Raw genomic sequence first — 21,663 nt, 5'->3', positions numbered from 1 at the left:
CTCACTATAGGAAGGATGTGGAAGCACTGGAAAGGGTACAGAGGAGATTTACTAGGATGCTGCCTGGTTTAGAAAGTATGTATTATGATCAGAGATTAAGGGAGCTAGGGCTTTATTCTTTGGAGAGAAGGAGGATGAGAGGAGACATGATAGAGGTGTACAAGATAATAAGAGGAATAGATAGAGTGGATAGCCAGTGCCTCTTCCCCAGGGCACCACTGCTCAATACAAGAGGATATGGCTTTAAGGTCAGGGGTGGGAAGTTCAAGGGGGATATTAGAGGAAGGTTTTTTACTCAGAGAGTGGTTGGTGCATGGAATGCACTGCCTGGGTCAGTGGTGGAGGCAGATACACTAGTGAAGTTTAAGAGACTACTAGACAGGTATATGGAGGAATTTAAGGTGGGGGCTTATATGAGAGGCAGGGTTTGAGGGTCGGCACAACATTGTGGGCCGAAGGGCCTGTACTGTGTTGTACTATTCTATGTTCTATGTTCTAAACATGTTCCCAATGTTGGGGGAGTCCAGAACCAGAGGCCACAGTTTAAGAATAAGGGGTAGACCATTTAGAACGGAGTTGAGGAAAAACTTTTTCACACGGAGAGTTGTGGTTCTGTGGAATGCTCTGCCTCAGAAGGCAGTGGAGGCCAATTTTCTGGATTCTTTCAAGAAAGGTTTAGATAGAGCTCTTAAAGATAGCGGAGTCAAGGGATATGGGGTGAAGGCAGGAACAGGGTACTGAATGTGGATGATCAGCCATGATCACAGTGAATGGCGGTGCTGGCTCAAAGGGCCGAATGGCCTACCCCTGCACCTGTTGTCTATTGTCTAATATTGGCGACGAGGATGGGGTCCCTTTAAATGGGATGCAGCGAACCCCTGACCGGGAAATTGGCCCCTTGGAAGGGAAAGAGGTTGCCCGTGAGATTGCTCTGAAAGACGGGATTCAAGACCGGAGACCGGGCCTGTTTCACACAAGATTGTCCCTGACCGGCTGGTGACCAGTGTTCCTGAGTTCGGTAAGAACAAAACGGAAAATGGGAGAAGGGACAGGGAACCTTGAAATTTAAAATTGTATTAAAATAAAACTGATCCTTTTGGGGACCCAGATGTTCGCTGTCATAATCAGCTGGTTATACAAGAGGATAACTGGGGCACGGGAACAGGTTAACACCTGTTAACTAAGATTTAAGATGGAAAATGATGGGTAACCGTCCCGGTAAATTGGCGGCCTTGTCTAAAGGTAAACGGACAACAACGGTGCCTCGCGAGCTGCGCCCGAGTGATCCTAAAACGAAAATAGCGGTAAATGACACCACAGTGAAGAAAATTGAAAAGTACAAAGAAAATGCTGCCTTCCCCGGGATCGCCTTCAGATAAGGTTTGGTTGGAAAGAGGGGACAGAAGGTACTCTATTACATTTTGTAGTGATTTGTGTGGTTGGAGTCAAGGGGATTGGTCTTTTGAAGGTTTGTTAGACCTGGTTTAAAAAAAAAGGAAGGAGATGACTGATTCATGTAGCGGGGATCCCACCTGGGTCCTCGATTGTATGATGTGCTGTTTTAATAAATGGGAAGAAATGGCCAAACGGCACCAACAACCTAAAACAAAAGCTATGAAAGAAGCTACTTCTAACAAAATCCCATGACACCGACGACCGCGACTCCGGGACCCGCCAATGGTCGGTACACAAAGTAGCCGGCTGCTCCCGCCCCTCCCCTCCCCCGTATGGGCCGTCTCAATGCTTCTCAGAGGTCCTTGAGGTAGCGGCAGCCGTCCAACTGTTCTGCGCCCACTGCTGTTTCCGCGCCAGGAGCGGCTGGGACGGAACGGTTCCCGGAATTCACACCCATCAGATGGCAACAGACTGAGCAGACACCGAAATCCAAGAGAATAAGAGCCAAGACAGCAGATAGCTCTACCGGGGGAGATATCAGTCATCTTCCCCGAATAATGGTGGGAGACATCCCAATTCTAAAGCCCTGGACCCCAGCTGAGGCACGGAATGTAAGTGATGCCCCTGAACCGCTAAGAAGAACAGTGGCGTTTCAAAATTGGCTCACACAGACGCCAAGTTTTCCTGCCCCTGCCCGGAGTCTTGCACACACTCCTCGGGGTTATATATGGAACCTCTTGTGCAGGGACAGGTAGTAGGCTACCCTTTCCCCGATAGAGTCCCGAAGGCGACCGAGAACCACCAGAGGAGAGTGATGTAAGACCAGCCATGGAATAGCAGGTCGCTGAGGCAAGGAAATCCACTTTAATTGCAAACTGACAGCATGGAGATTTTGGCGAGGTTACCCGATGTCTACAGAAAAAAATAGGAGAATCCCTTGCGACCTTATAGCTCGTTTTAAGGATACTTGGAAGTCCAGTGTTGGCATACCCCAGCTGGCAGTGCAGACTTTTCTAAACTGCCTCGACCCCGAGATTGCGCGCTCCTTTAAGCTAACTATCTTTAATTGGCAGACCCAGACTTGGCCCCAAGTGACCCAAATTCGGACTAATATGGAGCGCAAAGGACTTTTAAAGGGGCCATGGAAAAGGGACAGTATGCGCAGAGAACCGGTCGTCAGGAGACGGAGATTGGGTCGCAACCAAGAACCCAAGCGGGTCGCAGGATCAGTGCAGACGGTGTGGTCGAAGAGGACACTCGGCTAAGGACTGCAGAAGCGGGGTTTGCAGAAAGTGTGGAAAGCGGGGAGATTGGTCCAGGGATTGCCGCACTGCAGTCACGGAGATGGATAGTAGGGGTCAGGGAAGAGGGCCCAGATCACAGTCATACTGGACAGAGTACCCCCTTTACCCTCCGCAATCCCTTCGGACCCCAATAGGGCAGTCAAGAGGGGACAACGATACAGGCGGCTATGATCAGGCTGTCCGAAAATCCAAGAGAGGACCCTCTTGGATTCCTCTTGGAATCCAAAGAAGGAGAAGATGGCGGAGAAGATTACGGTATTGCTTTGCACTGTTGTAACTATATGTTATAATTATGTGGGGTTTCTTTTCAGTTTTAGTCTTGGTTTGTCCTGTGTTTCTGTGATATCTCTCTGGAGGAACATTGTATCATTTTTTAATGCATGCATTTCTAAATGACAATAAACGAGGACTGAGTGTCCTCATAATCTAAATCTAAATCTAATCTAAATCTCCTGAAAATTGAAGTAGGAGACAAAAGAGCGTCTGTCCTGATTGAATATACACCACCTTTAAAAGGAGAGCTTCGCGGGCATTCAGGCTTATTCCGACAGCCCAATGATCAGCGTGACCACACCACAGCGACGAGGTTTCTCGCAGGTCGGCGATGACAAGCCGGACGGCCATTGCTGGGAGTAGGTCAGTGGTGAGATCAGGAGTGTCAGGTATTGGCTCGAAAGAAGCCTTGCATTAAACTTCTGTTACGATTCCATTTTCCCTCTTACACACCCAGTGCAGTAAATAGCTGTTGTGTATTCTTCATGCTGGTTGTTGAAAGTCCTGGGAGACCCAGCGTCTCCCAGAAAATTGCATCCGGCTGCAGCTCCTTGAAGTCCGTGTTAGGGATCTGGAGCAGCAGCTGGATGACCTTCGGCTTGTACGGGAGAGTGAGGAGATAATCGGTCAGAGCTACAGGAAAGTAGTCACCCCGAAGTTGAAGGAGGCGGGTATCTGGGTGACTGTCAGGAGAAATGGAAATGTGAGTAGGCAATTAGTGCTGAGCACCCCTGTGGCCATTCCCCTCAAAAATAAGTAAACCGCTTTGGATACTTTTGTGGGGAATGCCCTCTCAGAAGACTGGGTTACTGGCACTGAGCATGAGTCCGTAGTGCAGTAGGGAAAGAGGGAGAAGAGGGGAGCGGTAGCGATAGGGGGCTCGATAGTCAGGGGAACAGACAGGAGATCCTGTGGACGTGAACAGGACACCTGAATGGTATGTTGCCTTTCAGGTGCCCGGGTCAAGGACGTCTTAGATCGTATTTACAGCAATTTTGGAGAGGGTGGGAGAGCAGCCAGATGTCTCGGGACATATTGGTACCAATGACAATGGAAGGAAAAGCAATGAGGTTCTGAAAAGAGAATTTGGAGAGCTAGGTAGAAAGCTGAGAAGCAGGACTTCCCGGGAAGTAATTTCTGGATTGCTGCCCGTTCCACGCGCCAGTGAGGGTAGAAACAGGATGATTTAGCTGGTGCAGGGGGCAGGGCTTCAAGTTCATGGATCATTGGGATCTCTTCTGGGGGAGGTATGACCTGTTCGAAAGTGACGCGCTGCACCTGAATCCGGAGGTAACCAATATTCTCGGGGATAGGTTTGTTAGAGCTGTTGGGGAGGGTTTAAACTAATTTGGCTTCTTCTTGAAAGTCCCTCGGAACGACGATGATGTCAGTGACGCCTCTGATGAGACCGAATCCCCAACCCCAAACTGGGAAGCGCAGGCGCGCCCACAGGTCGGGACGTAACGGCCAAGGAAGGTTCGGGTCGTCTCTTCTTGCGGTCTTGGCGCTTTTGATCGAGGTCCTTCAGCCGCTGTGCTTCGAATATACTGGTGCCTTTGTAGACTGCGGGCTGAAGGAGAACTTCTGTCTTCTCCGGTCTGATGTTTAGGTCGAATTGTCCTGCTACCGCAGCCAGGCAGTCAGCGAGCTCCGGCTCCGGCAAGCCCCTTTCACTGTGCGCTGCAAGAGCGCAGTCATCTGAAAGAGGAAGTCTGGTACTATTGCTCCAGCACTTTGGTCTTGGTCTTGAGGCGTCGCAGGTAAAAGAAGTGCCCATCAGTCCTGTAGCGAATTGTTATTCCCACATCAGTCTGTGAGAGAGCAGAGAAGAGCATCATGGCTAAGAGATGCTGAAAAGAGTAGGTGCGAGGACACAGCCCTGCATTAGTTACTAGGAAGGGGTCAGAGGTGCCGCCGTTTTCGATTACCCTGGCCATCGTGCTGTCATGGAATGATCTGACAATGCTGAGCAGCCTTGTGGGGCAGCCGAACTTGGTAAGGATGTGACAAACACTTGTGTGACCGACGGTATCAAATGCCTCCGTCAGGTATACAAAGAGGATGTAGAGATTCTGGTTCTGTTCCTGGCACTTCTCCTGGATCTGTCTGACAGCAAAGATCATGTCACTGTCCCTCTGTTAGATCTGAAACCACATTGGCTCTCAGAGAAAACGTCATCAAGGAGGTGAGCGGTAATCGTGATCAGTATGATACGGGCCATGATCTTCTCAGCTGTGCTCGGAGAGACATGCCCCTGTGGTTGTCACAGGATGCCCTGTCCCCCTTGTTCTTGTACAGGTGGATGATGTTTGCATCCCTAAAGCCCTGTGGTACACAGACTTTCTCCCAGAAATGCTGCATGGGCTCTGTCAGCCTCTATAGGAGGGATTTGCCTGGCTGTAGGGTCCTTACCTGGCTGTAGCTGGTTGACTGCCTTCCTAGCTTCTAGCTATGTGCGGGGATCATTAAGGGCCTCCAAGTCCAAGCATTGGGGCCTGTCTTCTATGGCCTGGTTGTCTATCTGGGATTGCCTGTTCAGCAGCTGGTTGAAGTGGTCTGTCCAGTGTTGGACAATGTCGCTTTTGTCAGTGAGGAGTGCTCCATCCAAGGAGCAGACTGGTGCCATGATGTTAGAGGAAAGTCCGTACACTGCCTTTACACCATCAAAAAGCTTCCTTTGTGTTGTTCTGGTCAGCGTAGTGCTGAAGCTCGACTGTTTTGGCCTCCCTCTACTGATCTTTCATCTTCTGCAGTTCAGCCTGGACTTTACTACGGAGGCGCTTCAAGCAGTCATGTCCAGAGGTTGACTGCTTGTCACTGAGTCACCTTGCAAAGGCTTCTTGCTTCTGCTTGATAAGGGTGACAATATCAGAGTAGTTCTCGTTGAACCAATCCTGATGCTTCCTCCTGTGGTGCCCAAGAACCAGGGTGACCCTGAAGACAGTCTCAGGAAGTTGCTCAAGTTGTTCCTCCAGTTTGCTGATCAGCTCTTTGATGCTGGGGTCAGCGAGCCGTTGAATGTTCACCTTCTGCTTAGTGACAGGCTGCTGGCGCCTGTGTGCCATGGAGGCCTGAAACGACAACTTGCTCTTCAACAGGATGTGGTCAGCCCAACAGTCTGCACCTCTCATCGCTTTGGTGAAGATCACATCCCTGATGTCCCGGCACCTTGTGATCACATAATCAATCAGGTGCCAGTTCTTAAACTAACTTAGCAGTAGGGTGGGAACCAGAGTGGAGGGTCGCAGGATAGGATGAATGGTAAAAAAGCAAAGATATTGTGCAGTCAGACAGTCAGGAAGGGCAGGCAGATGATAGGACATAACTGCAGCCAGCAGGGTTAGTATCAGTGCATTAGGAATGCAGAATCAAAAAGGGTAACAAATACAGTACTCAGTGTTATATCTCAATGCACAGAGTATAAGCAATAAGGTGGATGATCTTGTTGCAATGCGACAGATTATCAGGTATGACGTTGCAGCCATCACTGAATTTTGGCTGAAGGATGGTTGCAGTTGGGAGCTGAATGCCCAAGGTTAGATGTTGTATCAGAGGGATAGGAAGGTCGGCAGAGGGCGTGACTCTGCTGGTAAAGAATAGCATCGAAGCAGTAGAAAGATGCAACATAGGATTAGAAGATGTTGAATCCTTGTGGACTGTGTTAAGAAATTGCAAGTTATATACAGGCCTCACAACAGTCGCTGGGATGCAGACCACAGATTTTAATGGGAGATAGAAAATGCATATCAAAATGACAATGTTATCATAGTCATGGGAGATTTCAACATGCAGGTCAATTGGGAAAATTAAGTTGGAAATTGATCCCAAGAGAGTGAGTTTGCAGAATGCCTGCATGATGGTTTGTCATTGAGCCTACTAGTGAATCAGCTATACTGGGTTGGATGTTATGTAATGACCAGCGGGTCATTAGGGAACTTAAGGTAAAAGAACCCTGAGAAGGCAGTGATCATAGTATGATTGAGTTCAACTTGAAATTTAATTGGGAGAAAGTAAAGTCCGACATAGCAGTATTTCAGTGGAGTAAAGGAAATTACAGTGGTATGAGAGAGGAGTTGGCCAAAGCAAATTGGAAGAAGATGCTGACAAGGATGACAGCAGAGCAGCAATGGCTTGAATTTCTGGGGAAATTGAGGAAGGTGCAGGATTGATGTATTCCAAAAATGAAGAAATGCTCAAAGTGGTAAAATAATATGACAAGGGAATACAAAGCTAATATAAAAGCAAAAGAGAGGTCATACAACAAAGCAAGACAGAAGATTGGGAAGCGTTTAATAACCTACAGAGAGCAACTAAAATAATCATTCGGAGGGAAAAATGAAATATGAAAGCAGAGCTAGCAAACAATATTAAAGTGGATAGTAAAAGCTTTTTCAACGATGTAAAACATTGGTCCCCAACCACCGGGCTGTGGACCAGTACAGGGTCACAAAGCATGTGCTACTGGGCCGCGCGGAAACGAGATGATTTGGCAATATGAAACGATATGAGTCAGCTGCACCTTTCTTCATTCCCTGTCACGCCCACTGTTGGAATTTGAACGCACGTGAGGTCATTACATAAGGAACCCCCTTCCAGTATCGCTGTCTCCCATCACTCCTCGATGGAACTGTCTTGTTGCAGGGGAACAAGCCCAGGGCTCCCACTGATTCAGCCATATTGGTGTGTTGCAATTATTTTATATGTTCATACTGGGAAAATATGCACTGTGTGTTTAATAGCCAAATGTTACTTAAAATGTTATGATGCTAGTGACTTATATAAGTGACTTATAATTGACTTATCACTATATTCATGCCAGAAAAATATGCGCTGTGTGTTTAATATTAAATTCGTTAGATAAACCCTTTTAGAAACGAAATTGAGTGTATTAGCCACTTATAAGTGACATAGTTGACTTACCACCTATATTCTGGTCGTGATTAACACCCCCCGCCACCCCGTCGGCCGGTCCGCAAGAATATTGTCAATATTAAACAGGTCCGCAATGCAAAAAAGTTTGGGGACCCCTGATGTAAGAAAAGAGCGATGAGAGTGGATATGCTAGAAAATGAGGCCGGAGGGGGACAATGAGATGGTAGCTGAACTAAATGAGTATTTTCAATCAGTGTTCACTGTGGAAGGCACTAACAGTGAGCCAGATGTTCAAGGGTGCGAGGGAAGAGAACTGAGTGTAGTTACTAATACAAGGCAGAAGGTGCTCAAAAAGCTGAAAGTCCTAGGGGTACGCAAGCCACCCGGACCAGATGAACTGCACCCTCGGGTTTTGAAAGAGGTAGCAGTAGAGATTGTGGAGGCATTAATAATGATCTTTCAGAAATCATTGGACTCTAGCACAATGCCAGAAGACTGGAAAATTTCAAATGTCATTCCACTCTTTAAAAGAAGGAAGCCAGCAGAAAGGAAATTATAGACCAGTTAGCCTGACCTCAGTGGTTGGGAAGGTGTTAGAGTCAATTGTTAAGGATGAGGTGATGGAGTACTTGGTGATACAGGACAAGATAGTACAAAGTCAGCATGATTTCCTTCAGGGAAAATCCTGCCTGACAAACTTGCTGGAATTCTTTGCAGAGATTACACGTAGGATAGATAATGAGGATGCAGTGGATGTTGTATATTTGGACTTTCAGAAGTCTTTTGACAAGCTGCCGCACATGAGGCTTCTTACCGAGCTAAGCGCCCATGGCATTACAGGACAGTTGCTGGCATGGATAGAGCATTGGCTGATCAGTATGAGGCAATGAGTGGGAATAAAAGGATCCTTTTCTGCTTGGCTGCCAGTAACTAGTGGTGTTCCACTGGGGTCAGTGTTGGGACCGCTTCTTTTTATGCTGTATATCAATAATTTAGATGATGGAATAGATAGTTTGTTGCTAGGTTTTCAGATGATATGAAGATTGGTGGAGGATCAAGTAGTGTTGAGGAAAGAGGTAGGCTGCAGAAGGACTTAGACAGATTAGGAGAATGGGCAAGAAAGTATAAACTGAAATACAATGTTTGGAAAATGCATAGTCATGCACCTTGGTAGCAGAAATAAATGTACAGACTATTTTCTAAACAGAGAGAAAATCCAAAATTCTGAGATGCAAAGGAACTTGGGCGTCCTTGAGCAAAACACTGTAAACATTAACCTGCATATAGAGTCAATGGTGACGAAGGCAATGCAATGTAATCATTCATTTTAAGAGGCTTAGAATAGAAGAGTAGGGATGTTCTGCTGAGGCTTTATGAGGCACTGGTGAGGCCTCACCTCAAGTATTGTCAACAATTTTGAGCTCCTCATCTAAGAAAAGATGTGCTGACATTGAAGAGGGTTCAGAGGAGGTTCACAAGGATGATTCCGAGAATGAAGGGGTTATCATACGAGGAATGTTTGATGGCTCCGGGCCCGTACTTGGTGGAATTCAGAAGGATGAGGAACGAGCTCATTGAAATCTTTCGAATGTTGAAAGGCCCAGACAGAGTAGATGTGGAAAAGATGTTTCCCATGGTGGGAGAGTCTAGGACAAGAGGGCACAGCCTCAGGATTGAGGGGCGTCAATTTGAAACAGAGATGCAGAGAAATTTCTTTAGCCAGAGGGTGGTGAATTTGTGGAATTGATTACCACAGGCAGCAGTGGGGGGTAGGCTGTTGGGTTGTTGGAGGTTATTAAGGCAGAGCTTGATCAGTTATACAGGGCATCAAAGGTTACAGGGAGAAGCCTGGGGAGTGGGGCTGAGGAGGGGAAAAGGGGTCAGATATGATTGAATGACAGAGCAGACTCAATGGGCCAAATGGTCTATTTTCTGCTCCTATGTCTTATATCCTTATCGTCCTATCATCTGTAAGGCTTTCTGTGGCATTCCTGAAACGTTCAGAAACGGTCCCAACAGTGGATAGCTGGAGGTCACTTTCACCATTGCTGATAAATTACTTGTCAATCTGTTAGTCCGGCGGCCCTTTGTAAGTAGAATGGCATTATCCACTGCATCCCCAAAGGCTTGTTTCTTGAGCTACCTGATAAGAAGGTCCTTTAGCTTCGCACTATGATGTACCAAACAGTGGGGCTCCCCTCTCGTCAGGCAGCAATATACGCCTGACACGTAGGTGGTTTCGCATTAGGAAATTGGCTGTGGCAGGACATATTAACACCAATAAAAGGGAAAGGGTATCTGGAGGAATTTATAAGTACTCACCTTGTCACCACTATATCGCACTGTACTGCCGCCTTTCGTGATCCCGACTCAGATGACCATTATCAAAAGCTGGCCGTAGAGCATGAGAGCAAGCTTGGGCCAATTGCCTTCAACAGAATTGTGGCCACCGGTCCGGAAAGGCTGGCTGCGGCGGGTTGCCTGGACGGTGGCTTTGACTACGCTCAGACTCAGTTTCCCGAGGCAGAGACCATGAGGCTGCATGTGTCCCTGGTCCTGAGCCCGTTGTTTTCACCCAAAGAACTTGGGGCTCACGGTAAAGAAAATGTGAGCCGGCATGTCATCCAGCCAATGCATTACAACCGGAGTCCAGTTCCTCATTCCAGATTCTGGAATCATACTGACAACCTTGAGGGGCGGTGGGGGCGGGGGGGGGGGGAAGGTGGATATACATGTGTGCGAGTGCGTGTGTGTAAAAAAACAAGAATATATGAGGGGCTGGGGCGTACTACCAACCTCCAGGATCCCAACATCAGAATCAGAATCAGGTTTATTATCACTGGCATGTGGTGTGAAGTTTGTTAACTTAGCAGCAGCAGTTCAATGCAATACATGATATCGAAGGAAAAAAAGAAAATAATAAATAAATAAATAAATAAATAAATTGCAGCATATGCCAACTGAATAGATTAAAAATCGTGCAAAAAATAGAAATAATATATATTTTAAAAGTGAGGTAGTGTCCAAAGACTCAAAGTCCATTTAGGAATCGGATGGCAGAGGGGAAGAAGCTGTTCCTGAATCACTGAGTGTGTGCCTTCAAGCTTCTGTACCTCCTACCTGATGGTAACAGTGAGAAAAGGGCATGTCCTGGGTGCTGGAGGTCCTTAATAATGGAAGCTGCCTTTCTGAGACACCACTCCTTAAAGATAGAAACATAGAAAACCTACAGCACAATACAGGCCCTGCGGCCCACAAAGCTGTGCCGAACATGTCCTTACCTTAGAACTACCTAGGCTTATAAATAGCCCTCAATTTTTCTAGGTTCGATGTACCCATCCAGGAGTCTCTTAAAACACCATATCATTTCCAACTCCAACACCGATGCCAGCAGCCCATTCCACAAACTCACCACTCCCTGCATAAAAAACTTACCCCTGACATCTCCTCTGTACCTACTTTCAAGCACCTTAAAACTATGCCTTCTCTTGTTAGCCATTGGGAAAAAGCCTCTGACTATCCACACACTCAATGCCTCTCATTATCTTGCGCACCTCTATCAGGTCACCTCCCATCCTCCGTCGCTCCAAGGAGAAAAGGCCGATTTCACTCAACCTACTCTCATAAGGTATGCTCCCCAATCCAGGCAACATCCTTGTAAATCTCTTCTGCATCCTTTCTATGGTTTCCAAGTCCTTCTTGCAGAGAGGTGACCAGAATTGAGCACAGTACTCCAAGTGGGGTCTGACCAGGGTCCTGTATAACTGCAACATTACTTCTTGGCTCTTAAACTCAATCCCACGATTGATGAAGGCCAATACACCATATGCCTTCTTAACTACAGAGTCAATCTGCGGAGCTGCTTTGAGTGTCCTATGGACTCGGACTCCAAGATCCCTCTGATCCTCCACACTGCAAAGAGTCTTACCACTAATGCTACATTCTGCCATCATATTTGGCCTACCAAAATGAACCACCTCACACTTATCTGGGTTGAACTCCATCTGCCACTTTTCAGCCCAGTTTTGCATCCTATTGATGTCCCACTGTAACCTCTGACAATCCTCCACACGATCCACAACACCCCCAACCTTTGTGTCATCAGTAAATTTACTAGCCCATCCATCCACTTCCTCATCCAGGTCATTTATAAAAATTACAAAGAGTAGGTGTCCCAGAACAGATCCCTGAGGCACACCACTGGTCACCGACCTCCATGCAGAATATGACCCGTCTACAACCACTCTTTGCTTTCTGTGGGCAAGCCAGTTCTGGATCCACAAAGCAATGTTCCCTGGATCCCATGCCTCCTTACTTTCTCAATAAGCCTGGCATGGAGTACCTTATCAAATGCCTTATTGAAAACCATATACACTACATCTACTGCTCAACCTTCATCAATGTGTTCAGTCACATCCTCGAAAAATTCAATCAGGCTTGTCAGGCACGACTGCCCTTGACAAAGCCATGCTGACTATAAGACCATAAGACATAGCAGCAGAATTAGGCCAATTGGGCCAATTAGGCCAAGATGTCCTGGGTACATTGTAGGCTAGTGCCCAAGATGGAGCCGACTAAATTTCCAACCCTCTACAGCTTCTGTCAGTCCTGTGCAGTCCCGTCAGAATGCTCTCCATGGTACATCTATAGAAATTTTTCAGTGTTTTTGTTGACATACGAAATCTCTTCACACTCCTAATGAAGAATAGTCGCTGTCTTGCCTTCTTTATAACTGCATCAATATGTTGGGACCAGGTTAGGTCCTTAGAGATCTTGAAACCCAGAAACTTGAGACTGCTCACTCTCTCCACTTCTGATCCTCTATAAGGATTGGTATGTGTTCCTTCGTCTTTGCCTTCCTGAAGGGGGAAAAAAGGATCAGCCATGACTGAATGGCAGAGCAGACTCAATGGGCCAATTGGCATAATTCTGCTGCTATGTCTTATGGTCTTAAAACTTGAGTAATTCCACACCCTTGATGTTACATGTGATCCTGCAGAAGGTTGACCATTGTTGGTGTAAGGGAAGTTGAAGCTGTTTTATGGGCCAAAGGAAATGTGCTCAGCTGAGCACCTATTAGGTTGATGGGACCAGTACTCCCACGGCGGTCCCATGGACTCTGAATGGGACTTATTGGATATGAGGTGATCGGGCATACCTTTGGCTCCCATGGGAATGGGGCTGGTGCTGCTTTATTGGGTATGTGGTACCCTATCTATATCTAGTCCCGTCCCTCATCCTTTCTGAGAAATGGGCCTAAAACTGTTGACAATACTCCAACAGCTGCCAGACTAGGGTCTTATAAAGGCTCAGCATTATCTCCTTGCTTTTATATTCTATTCCCCTGGAAATAAATGTCCACTATTGTTTCTCACAGTCCTTGAATAGACTGGGTCACACCATGGAAATCCCTCTGCCTTCAGACTTTTCACTAGTCCATGAACCTATCAATGTTACATCACTATTCCTCCTTTGCACAAATTGTTTACCAATTTCTATCATTTATACTATTTGATATGTCATCCTCTGGACGGCTGTTGCAAAGGGACAAGTTTCTTGCAATGGGTCCACTAAACCTCCCCATTATTTTTCTCATGTTCAAAAGTCCATGTTTCCTTCTCTACTGTAAAGCAAAGTACAAAAGAGATACATATATTGAAGATGTTACCAATCTCCTTTGGCTCCATGCAGAAATCTTCAGGTTGGCCCAGTTCTCGCTCTACTTAATTTTTTCAATATACGTATAAAATCTTCTGTATTCACCATAACCTCCTCAGGCAAAGCTACCTCAATCAAATTTTTCCAATTCCTTCTTTATTATACTCCTGCGTCCTGCACTCCAGAAAAACTGGACAAGAGTGACTTGCTGTAGTTTGGACGATCCAAAATAAAGAGTGATTGCACAGGAACCTCAACAGCCTGAATGGACAGTTGTTCTAAGTGCCCTGGCCCATGGTTTCCGAAATGGGATGAACACAGATTGATAAGACAATAAAGAGGGCACATGGCAAGTCTCCCTTTGTTGGTTGAGGCAATGCTTAAAGGCATGAAATGATATGATAGCTTCATAAAAATATGGTTAGGCCAGATTCCGATGATTGTGGTTACTTCTTGTTGCTTTACTACAGGAAGAATGTGGAGGCTTTGGAAAGAGTGCAAAAGAGGTTTACTGGGTTCTGTCCAGTTTGGGAGCCTGTGCTAATTGGAGATGTTGGGCAAGCTGTGACTGTTGTGTCCCAAGCAGTGAGATGGAAGCATAATTCAACATAATTTTATAAAATTATGTGAGCCATAGATAAAAAGGATACCCATTACCTATTCCTCATAACTGAAATATCTAGTACTTTAGGGCATCTGTTTATAGTGCAAAGGAGAAAGATCAGAAGAATTACAAGAAACAAGTTTTAACTTACACAGAGACTGTCCGGTGAGCAATTAAGAGAGGCTTAGACAGACACATGAAGATGTGGAGAAGTGAGTGATATGGTTAATGTTTGGTAAGAGGGTTTACATTACTTAGAGGTTATTTAGTTCGGCACAACTTTCAGGTCAAAGGGTTTGCCTCCTGCTGTGCAGCACTGCATTCTATACTCCTCTCACCACAAATATTTCACTTCAGCCCAAGAGCAACAATGCAAAGTTTAAGTTTTAGATATTCCAGCTTTATAAACGTTCCATTTGAAAGAGGTTCCTTTGCAAGCAAAACAACACACGACATCCAATATTTCCAAATCAGCTTGGATAACTACACTCCCCTCAACTCTGAACTGATTCCACAATCTAGGGACATACAACTCATGTTCTGGCTGTTATTAACCTATCAGTCAATCCAGCAAATCACTCATCTGTTTACTAGTTTACTGATTTTATTACTATTACTCTTATTATGATGTCTCTATTTACTGGATCTGAGTGGGAGGGTGAGCAATCGAGGGTCCTGGTCCATACAGATACAATTGACATGCGTGTGAAGAGGGATGTGGTTCTGCAAAGTGAATTCATAGAGTCAAGCCACAGAACCTCCAGGGTTATGATCTCAGGATTGCTATCCACGCCGTGAGTTACTGAGGCTGAGAAGAAACAAGAACATATAGTTTAACACGTGGCTAAGGAGTAGCTCGAGGAGGGAGGGTGTCAGATTTTTGGATCATTAGTCTCTCTTCCAGGGAAGGTGGGACCTCCATATATGAGATGGTTAGCACTGGAACTGAAGGGACACAAATATCGTGGTGTTACAGGAAAGGTACTGCAATGGATAGCGGACAGTTAGGAGGCAGCGAGTGGGAATAAAAAGGGCCTTTTCTGGTTGGCCGCCAGTAACTAGTGGTGTTCCTCAGGGGTCAGTATTGGGACCAATGCTTTTCACATTGTTTGTCAATGATCTGGATTGATATGGGTCCACAGTTTCGATTCCTGTGGAAATGACTGATATTAGTTTCACTTACTAAGGGTGATGTATCTATAGTCTTGTTTTGCTGGAAGCTTGTAGTTTCGATTCCTGGGGGCGCCACGTCATGGGGGAATCCATGACTTTGTTTCTGTGAGAGTCATGGGATGATATATTACTGACAGTATCAAAAGAGTCGCAGTCGTTTAGTGGGCAGTCGCTCATTGGGGAGTCGCTCGGTAAGGAGATGTTAAGAAATCAACCGGAAGAGAGTGAGAGTGAAGACTGCAGGCCTCGAACAAACCCAAAGGATTGGGCTAGCCAGCAGCACTCTGTGCATTTTGAATGTGACTGACATTCTGTATAATCCATACACGGATTGTGGCAATCACTTTTGGTTAACCCCTGCATGGTCTCGGGTGCTGTGTGGTAACCATTTTGGCAAAAGGGACATTCCCTATCAGCTACTCTGTGAAATCTCGCTCTTCTTGGACTCCCACGGCTGCAAACTCTGGTAACTGCTTCTTCAAGATCGCCTCTCCGCTGTATTGTGAATCTCCAAGGTCGTCTCTTTGTTGCATCGCGAATATACAGGTCTGTCCTCTCACTTACTTCATGAATCACCTGGACTTCCTAATCTGCCACTCTAAGACTGTGCTTGAGTAAGAACTTGTTAAGAACTGTTTCTAAGTTTGACTGTTTGGGAACTATAGACTATATACTGGGGTATCCAGAACACTGTTAACTTCTGTTTAAGTGAGTCATTTGTTTAATTTTCTATATTTCTACATAAATGTTAATAAATTTAGTTATTTTGCATTAATTCCACAACTCCATTCTACATCTATTGTTGCTGGTACATAACAGGATAATGGAATTGATGGCCTTGTGGCAAAGTTTGTGGATGATATGAAGATAGGTGGAGGGGTAGGTTGTGCTGAGGAAGCAATGCAATTGCAGCAGGACTTAGACAATTTGGAAGAATGGGCAAAAAAGTGGTAGATGGAATACAGTGTTAGGAAATGTACGATAACGCATTTTGGTAAAAGGAAGAATAGTGCGGACTATTATATAAATAGGCAGAAGGTTCAAACATCAGAGGCGCAGGGGGACTTAGAAGTGTAAGCCTCCCAGAAGGTTAATTTACAGGGTAAGTCTGTGGTAAAGAAGGCAAATGCAATGTTGGCATTTATTTCAAGGAGAATAGAATATAAAAACAAGGAGATAATGCTGATCCTTTATGAAACACTAGTCAGGCACCACTTGGAGTACTGTTAACAGTTTTGGGCCCCATATCTCAGAAAGGATGTGTTGTCATTGGAGAGAGTGCAGAGGACGTTCAGAAGGATAATTCCAGGAATGAAGGAATTAACACATAAGGAGCATTTGGCAGCTTTGGGCCTGTACTCACTAGAATTTAGAAGAATGCGGGGGGGGGGTGGGTGATCTCATTGAAACCAACCGAATGTTGAAGGACCAGATAGGGTGGATTTGGAGAGGATGTTTCCTATGGCGGGGGTATCCAGAACTAGAGAGCACAGCTTCAAAATTGAGGGATGACCCTTTAGAAAAGAAATAAGAGGGAATTTTTTTAGCCAGAAAATAGTAAATCTGTGGAATGCTCTGCCACAGATTGTGGTGGAGGCCAAGTCCGTGAGTATAGTTAAGGCGGAAGTTGATCATTTCCTGAAAGTATAAGGCGAGAAGGCAGGTGCATGAGATTGTGTGGGATCCGGGAATCAGACATGATGGAATGGCAGAATTGTCTCATTTGTATGAATGGGTCTAATTCTGCTCCTATGTGTTATGGTCTTATATGACCAAAAGACCATAAGACATAAGAGCAGAATAAAGCCATTTAGCCCATCAAATCCATTCCACCATTCCATCATTGCTGATCCTTTTTTCCCCTGCTCAGTCCCTCTCCCCGGCCTTCTCCCCGCAACATTTGATGCCGTGTCCAAACAAGAATCTATTAAGCTGTGCCTTAAATACACCCAACAACCTGGCCTCCACAGTTGCCTGTGGCAACAAATTCCACAAATTCACCACGCTTGGCTAAAGAGATTTCTCCACATCTGTTTTAAATGGATGCCCCTCTATCCAGAGGCTAGGCCCTCTTGTCCAAGACACTCCCACCATGGAAAACATCCTGTCCACATTTACCATCCAGAGCAGCCATTCTCAACGGGGGCCATATGGCCCCTTGGTGGCCCTGGCACTTTTGAAGGGGGTCACCAACTGAAAACTGTGAGAAGGGGAGCCCCAAGGGTTTATGGGGGCCCTGGTAACTGAACCGATGAAATACCCAAGCAGCAACCTTCACTGGAGTCAATAGTTTCCCTCCTATTTATAATATCTTTCCAACACACCATTTGAATTCTGCGCACCTGATAAATTCATTGCTTAAGCTCCTCCCACACAGCCTCACTTCAGAGTCGGTCGCAAATCAGACTGCATTGTGTCAATGTATTCAATCAAGGTTTCTCACAGCCATTATCGCAATACTTCACTCTCCGAAGATCAGAGTGTCTTGCTAGGCCTTTTTTAGCCTAGTAACCTTAAAGTATATGTGTTTGGATATATTATATGTTAAGGTAGGTTGTGAAAAGTGTTTATTACTGCTTAGAAAGTCACCAAAAAGAAAATCCCTGGCTCCGGGTGACAGCATTTTTTGTCAGAAACGTGTCTGTATTTCGCGCACTTATTATTTTCAGAAATAATTCTACCCATGAGTTCCTTGGCGAAAAAAAACTGTCGGCAGTTTTCAGTGGACTAATTATCGTATGGTTTCATCGCCTCTCCGCAAAACCCATCTTTGCCCATGTGTTTGAACGACATGACTATATTGTCAAATGAAAGCATGAGGCCAAGCAAATTGAAAAAACATTTGGATACCTCGCACCCAAAGAAGAAGGATAAACACTCAGATTTATTCAAAAACCTTTGAGATAATTTCGAGAGAAGGCCAATGCTGAAACAAATGCTTACTCAAACGTCACAGAAATGAGAGAAGGGTCTTGTTGCATCATACGAAATTAGTAAACTGATTGCTAAAACTGGAAATGCTCACAACATTAGTGAGTCGCTTATCCTGCCTTCAGTGGCCATAATAATACCTGATGTCATGAATTTGAGTGCCAAAGAAACAATTCAGGCAATTCCTTTGAGTAATTCTACTGTTGCCAGAAGAATCGATGAGATGGCATGGGACATTGAAGAGGGATTGATCAGTTCATTACAATCCAAGAAATTCTCTTTACAATTAGACAAAACTACTTTACAAGATAATGACGCTCTTCTCATGATTTATGTGATATTCTGGAATGGAAACAAACTGATGGAAGAGATGTTGTTTGCCAGGAGGATTAAAACGGATACTAAGGGACTGTCTATTTTTGAAGAAGTAAAAAGTTACTTAAGCAAGAACAATATTCCAATGGAGAATATAATTGTTTGTGCAACTGAAGGTGCCGCTTCTATGGTTGGTCGATACAAAAGATTCATCACCCATCTAAAAACAGTTATACTTTCTATCTTTACTATTCATTGCGTCATTCACAGGGAGCACCTAGTAGCTAAAAACTTTCGTTTTCAGTTGTCATAAATGCTGTAAACTTCATCAAATCCCATTCCCTTCAGGATCATCTTTTCCGGCAGCTGTGTGAAGAAAATGATGAAGACTTCCGGACGCTGCTGCTGCATACCGAGGTGAGGTGGCTTTCCAAGGGAAACTGTCTTCAATGTTCTGTTACACTCTGAGATACCACAGTTTCCTTCATGTCTGATAAAGAGCATGGAGAAAGACTCGTTGATACTAAGGCGGACATATTTTATCTGGCAGATATCTTTCGGATACTTAATTTATTAAACAAGACCTTACAGGGCAAAACCAGTAACCTCATATATTGTAAGGTAGCCATTGTTTCTTTCCTTAAGAAACTCGAAGTCCATTGCCACAATATGGGACGTCGGGAATTTTTACAATTTCCAAACCTGAGGACGATCACAGAGGCACTGAAGGACGATGGCCTTACCGTTTATGTGAAACATCTCAAGCAGATAAACAAGGATATGCAAGAAAGATTTAATGACCTGTTAAACCTCGGTATCCCGGATTGGATTTTGAATCCATTTGAAGTACAACCCACCCAAGTTGAGGCAGAAATTCAAGAGAGTTTGATTGATCTTCAGAGTGATATAACTGCATGTCGTCAGTTCAGTCAGTTTCCAAAAGATTTTTGGATCAAGAGTGATCTGCCGAGTAAATTTACAACACTGTGGGAAAAAGCCCAAAGATTTTTTTATTGCCTTTCCCTCAGCATATTTTGTTAAGAACGGATTCTGCAAGGTAGTTTCCTTGACAAAATCCAGGAACAGAATTGATATTGCAACAAGTGGTGACCTCCGACTGTCATTGTCTAATTTGGAGCCTGATATCGTGAAACTTGCAGAAAAGCACCAAGCTCCAGGGTCGCATTGGGCCTGATAGATGTTTAATTTCATACAGTCTGTTTTTAAGTTTTGTCCAGTTTGTCGGAATGCTCAAGTTTTCTTGGTGTTCAATAATAAATGATTTTCTGTCTATCTGTTCATGTTGTATCTCTGTTTGAAAGGGGGGCCCTGGAACCTGAGAAGAGCTCCTAAGGGGGCCGTGGCCAATAAACAGTTGAGAATCACTGCTTTAGACCTTTCAACATTCAGAATCAGAATCAGGTTTATTATCACCGGCATGTGACGTGAAATTTGTTAACTTAGCAGCAGCAGTTCAATGCAATATATAATATAGAAGAAAAAAATAACAAAATAAAATAATAATAATAATAAATAAATTACAGTATATGAATTTTCAATAAATTAAAAATCATGCAAAAAAACAGAAATAATATGAATTTAAAAAGGGAGGTAGTGTCCAAGGATTCAATGTCCATTTAGGAATCAGATGGCAGGGGGAAGAAGCTGTTCCTGAATCGCTGAGTGTGTACCTCCTACCTGATGGTGACAGTGAGAAAAGGGCATGCCCTGGGTGCTGGAGATCCTTAATAATGGACACTGCCTTTCTGAGACACTGCTCCGTGAAGAATTCCTGGGTACTTTGTAAGCTAGTACCCAAAATGGAGCTGACTAAATTTACAACCCTCTGCAGCTTCTTTCAGTCCTGTGAAATAGCACAACACACCTCGCCCCCCCATATCAGACAGTGATGCAGCCTGTCAAAGTGCTCTCCAAGGTATATCTATAGAAGTTTCTGAGTGCATTTGCTGACATACCAAATCTCTTCAAACTCCTAATGAAGTATAGCCGCTGTCTTGCCTTCTTTATGACTGCATTGATATGTTGGGACCAGGTTAGATCCTCAGAGATCGAAAGGTTTCAGTGAGATTTTCTACCCCCATCTTTCTAAATTCTCACGAGTTCAGACCCAGAGCTATCAGAAGTTCCTCATATGATAACCCATTCATTCTCAATATCATCTTTGTGAACCTCCTCTGAACCCTCTCCAATGCCAGCACATCTTTTCATAGATGAGGAGCCCAGAACTGTTCACAATACTCAAGGTGAGGCCTCACCAGTGTCTTATAAAGCCTCAGCATCACATCCCTGCTCTTGTATTCCAGACCTCTTGAAATGAATGCTAACATGGCATTTGCCTTCCTCACCACAGACTGTCCCTGCAAGTGAACCTTTAGGATGTTCTGCACAAGCATTCCCAAGTCCCATTGCATCTCAGATTTTTGGATTTTCTCCCCATTTAGAAAATATTCTACGCATTTATTCCATTACCAAAGAGCATAACCATGCATTTTCCAACACTGTATTTCATTTACCACTTTCTTGCCCATTCTCCTAATCTGTCTAAGTCCTTCTGCAGCCTACCTGTTTCCTCAACACTACCTGCCCCTCCAGCAATCTTTGTATCATCTTCAAACTTGGCAATAAAGCCATCTATTTCATCATCTAAACCATTGATATACAGTATCAAAAGAAGTGGTCCCAACACCGACCCCAATGGAACACCACTTGTCACTGGCAGCCAACCAGACAGGGATCCTTTTATTTCCACTCACTACCTCCAACCAATCAACCAATGCTCTAACCATGTTAGTAATATTCCTGTAATACCTTGGGTACTTAACTTGGTAAGTAGCCTCACGTGTGGTGCTTTGTCAAAGGCCTTCTGAAAGTACAAATATACAACATCCACTGCATCCCCTTTATCTATCCTGCTTGTAATCTCCTCACAGAATTCCAACAGGTTTGTCGGGCAAGATTTTCCCTTAAGGAAACCATGCTGACTTTGTACTATCTTGTCCTCTGTCACCAAATGCTCCATCACCTCATCCTTAACGAATAACTCCAACATCTTCCAAACCACCGAGTCATGCTAACTGGTCTGTAACTTCCTTTCTGCTGCCTTCCTTCTTTCTTAAA

The sequence above is a fragment of the Mobula hypostoma genome, chromosome 3 (assembly GCF_963921235.1).
Source record: "Mobula hypostoma chromosome 3, sMobHyp1.1, whole genome shotgun sequence".
Classification (NCBI taxonomy): domain Eukaryota; kingdom Metazoa; phylum Chordata; class Chondrichthyes; order Myliobatiformes; family Myliobatidae; genus Mobula; species Mobula hypostoma.
Note: the sequence above shows the minus strand (reverse complement) of the source record.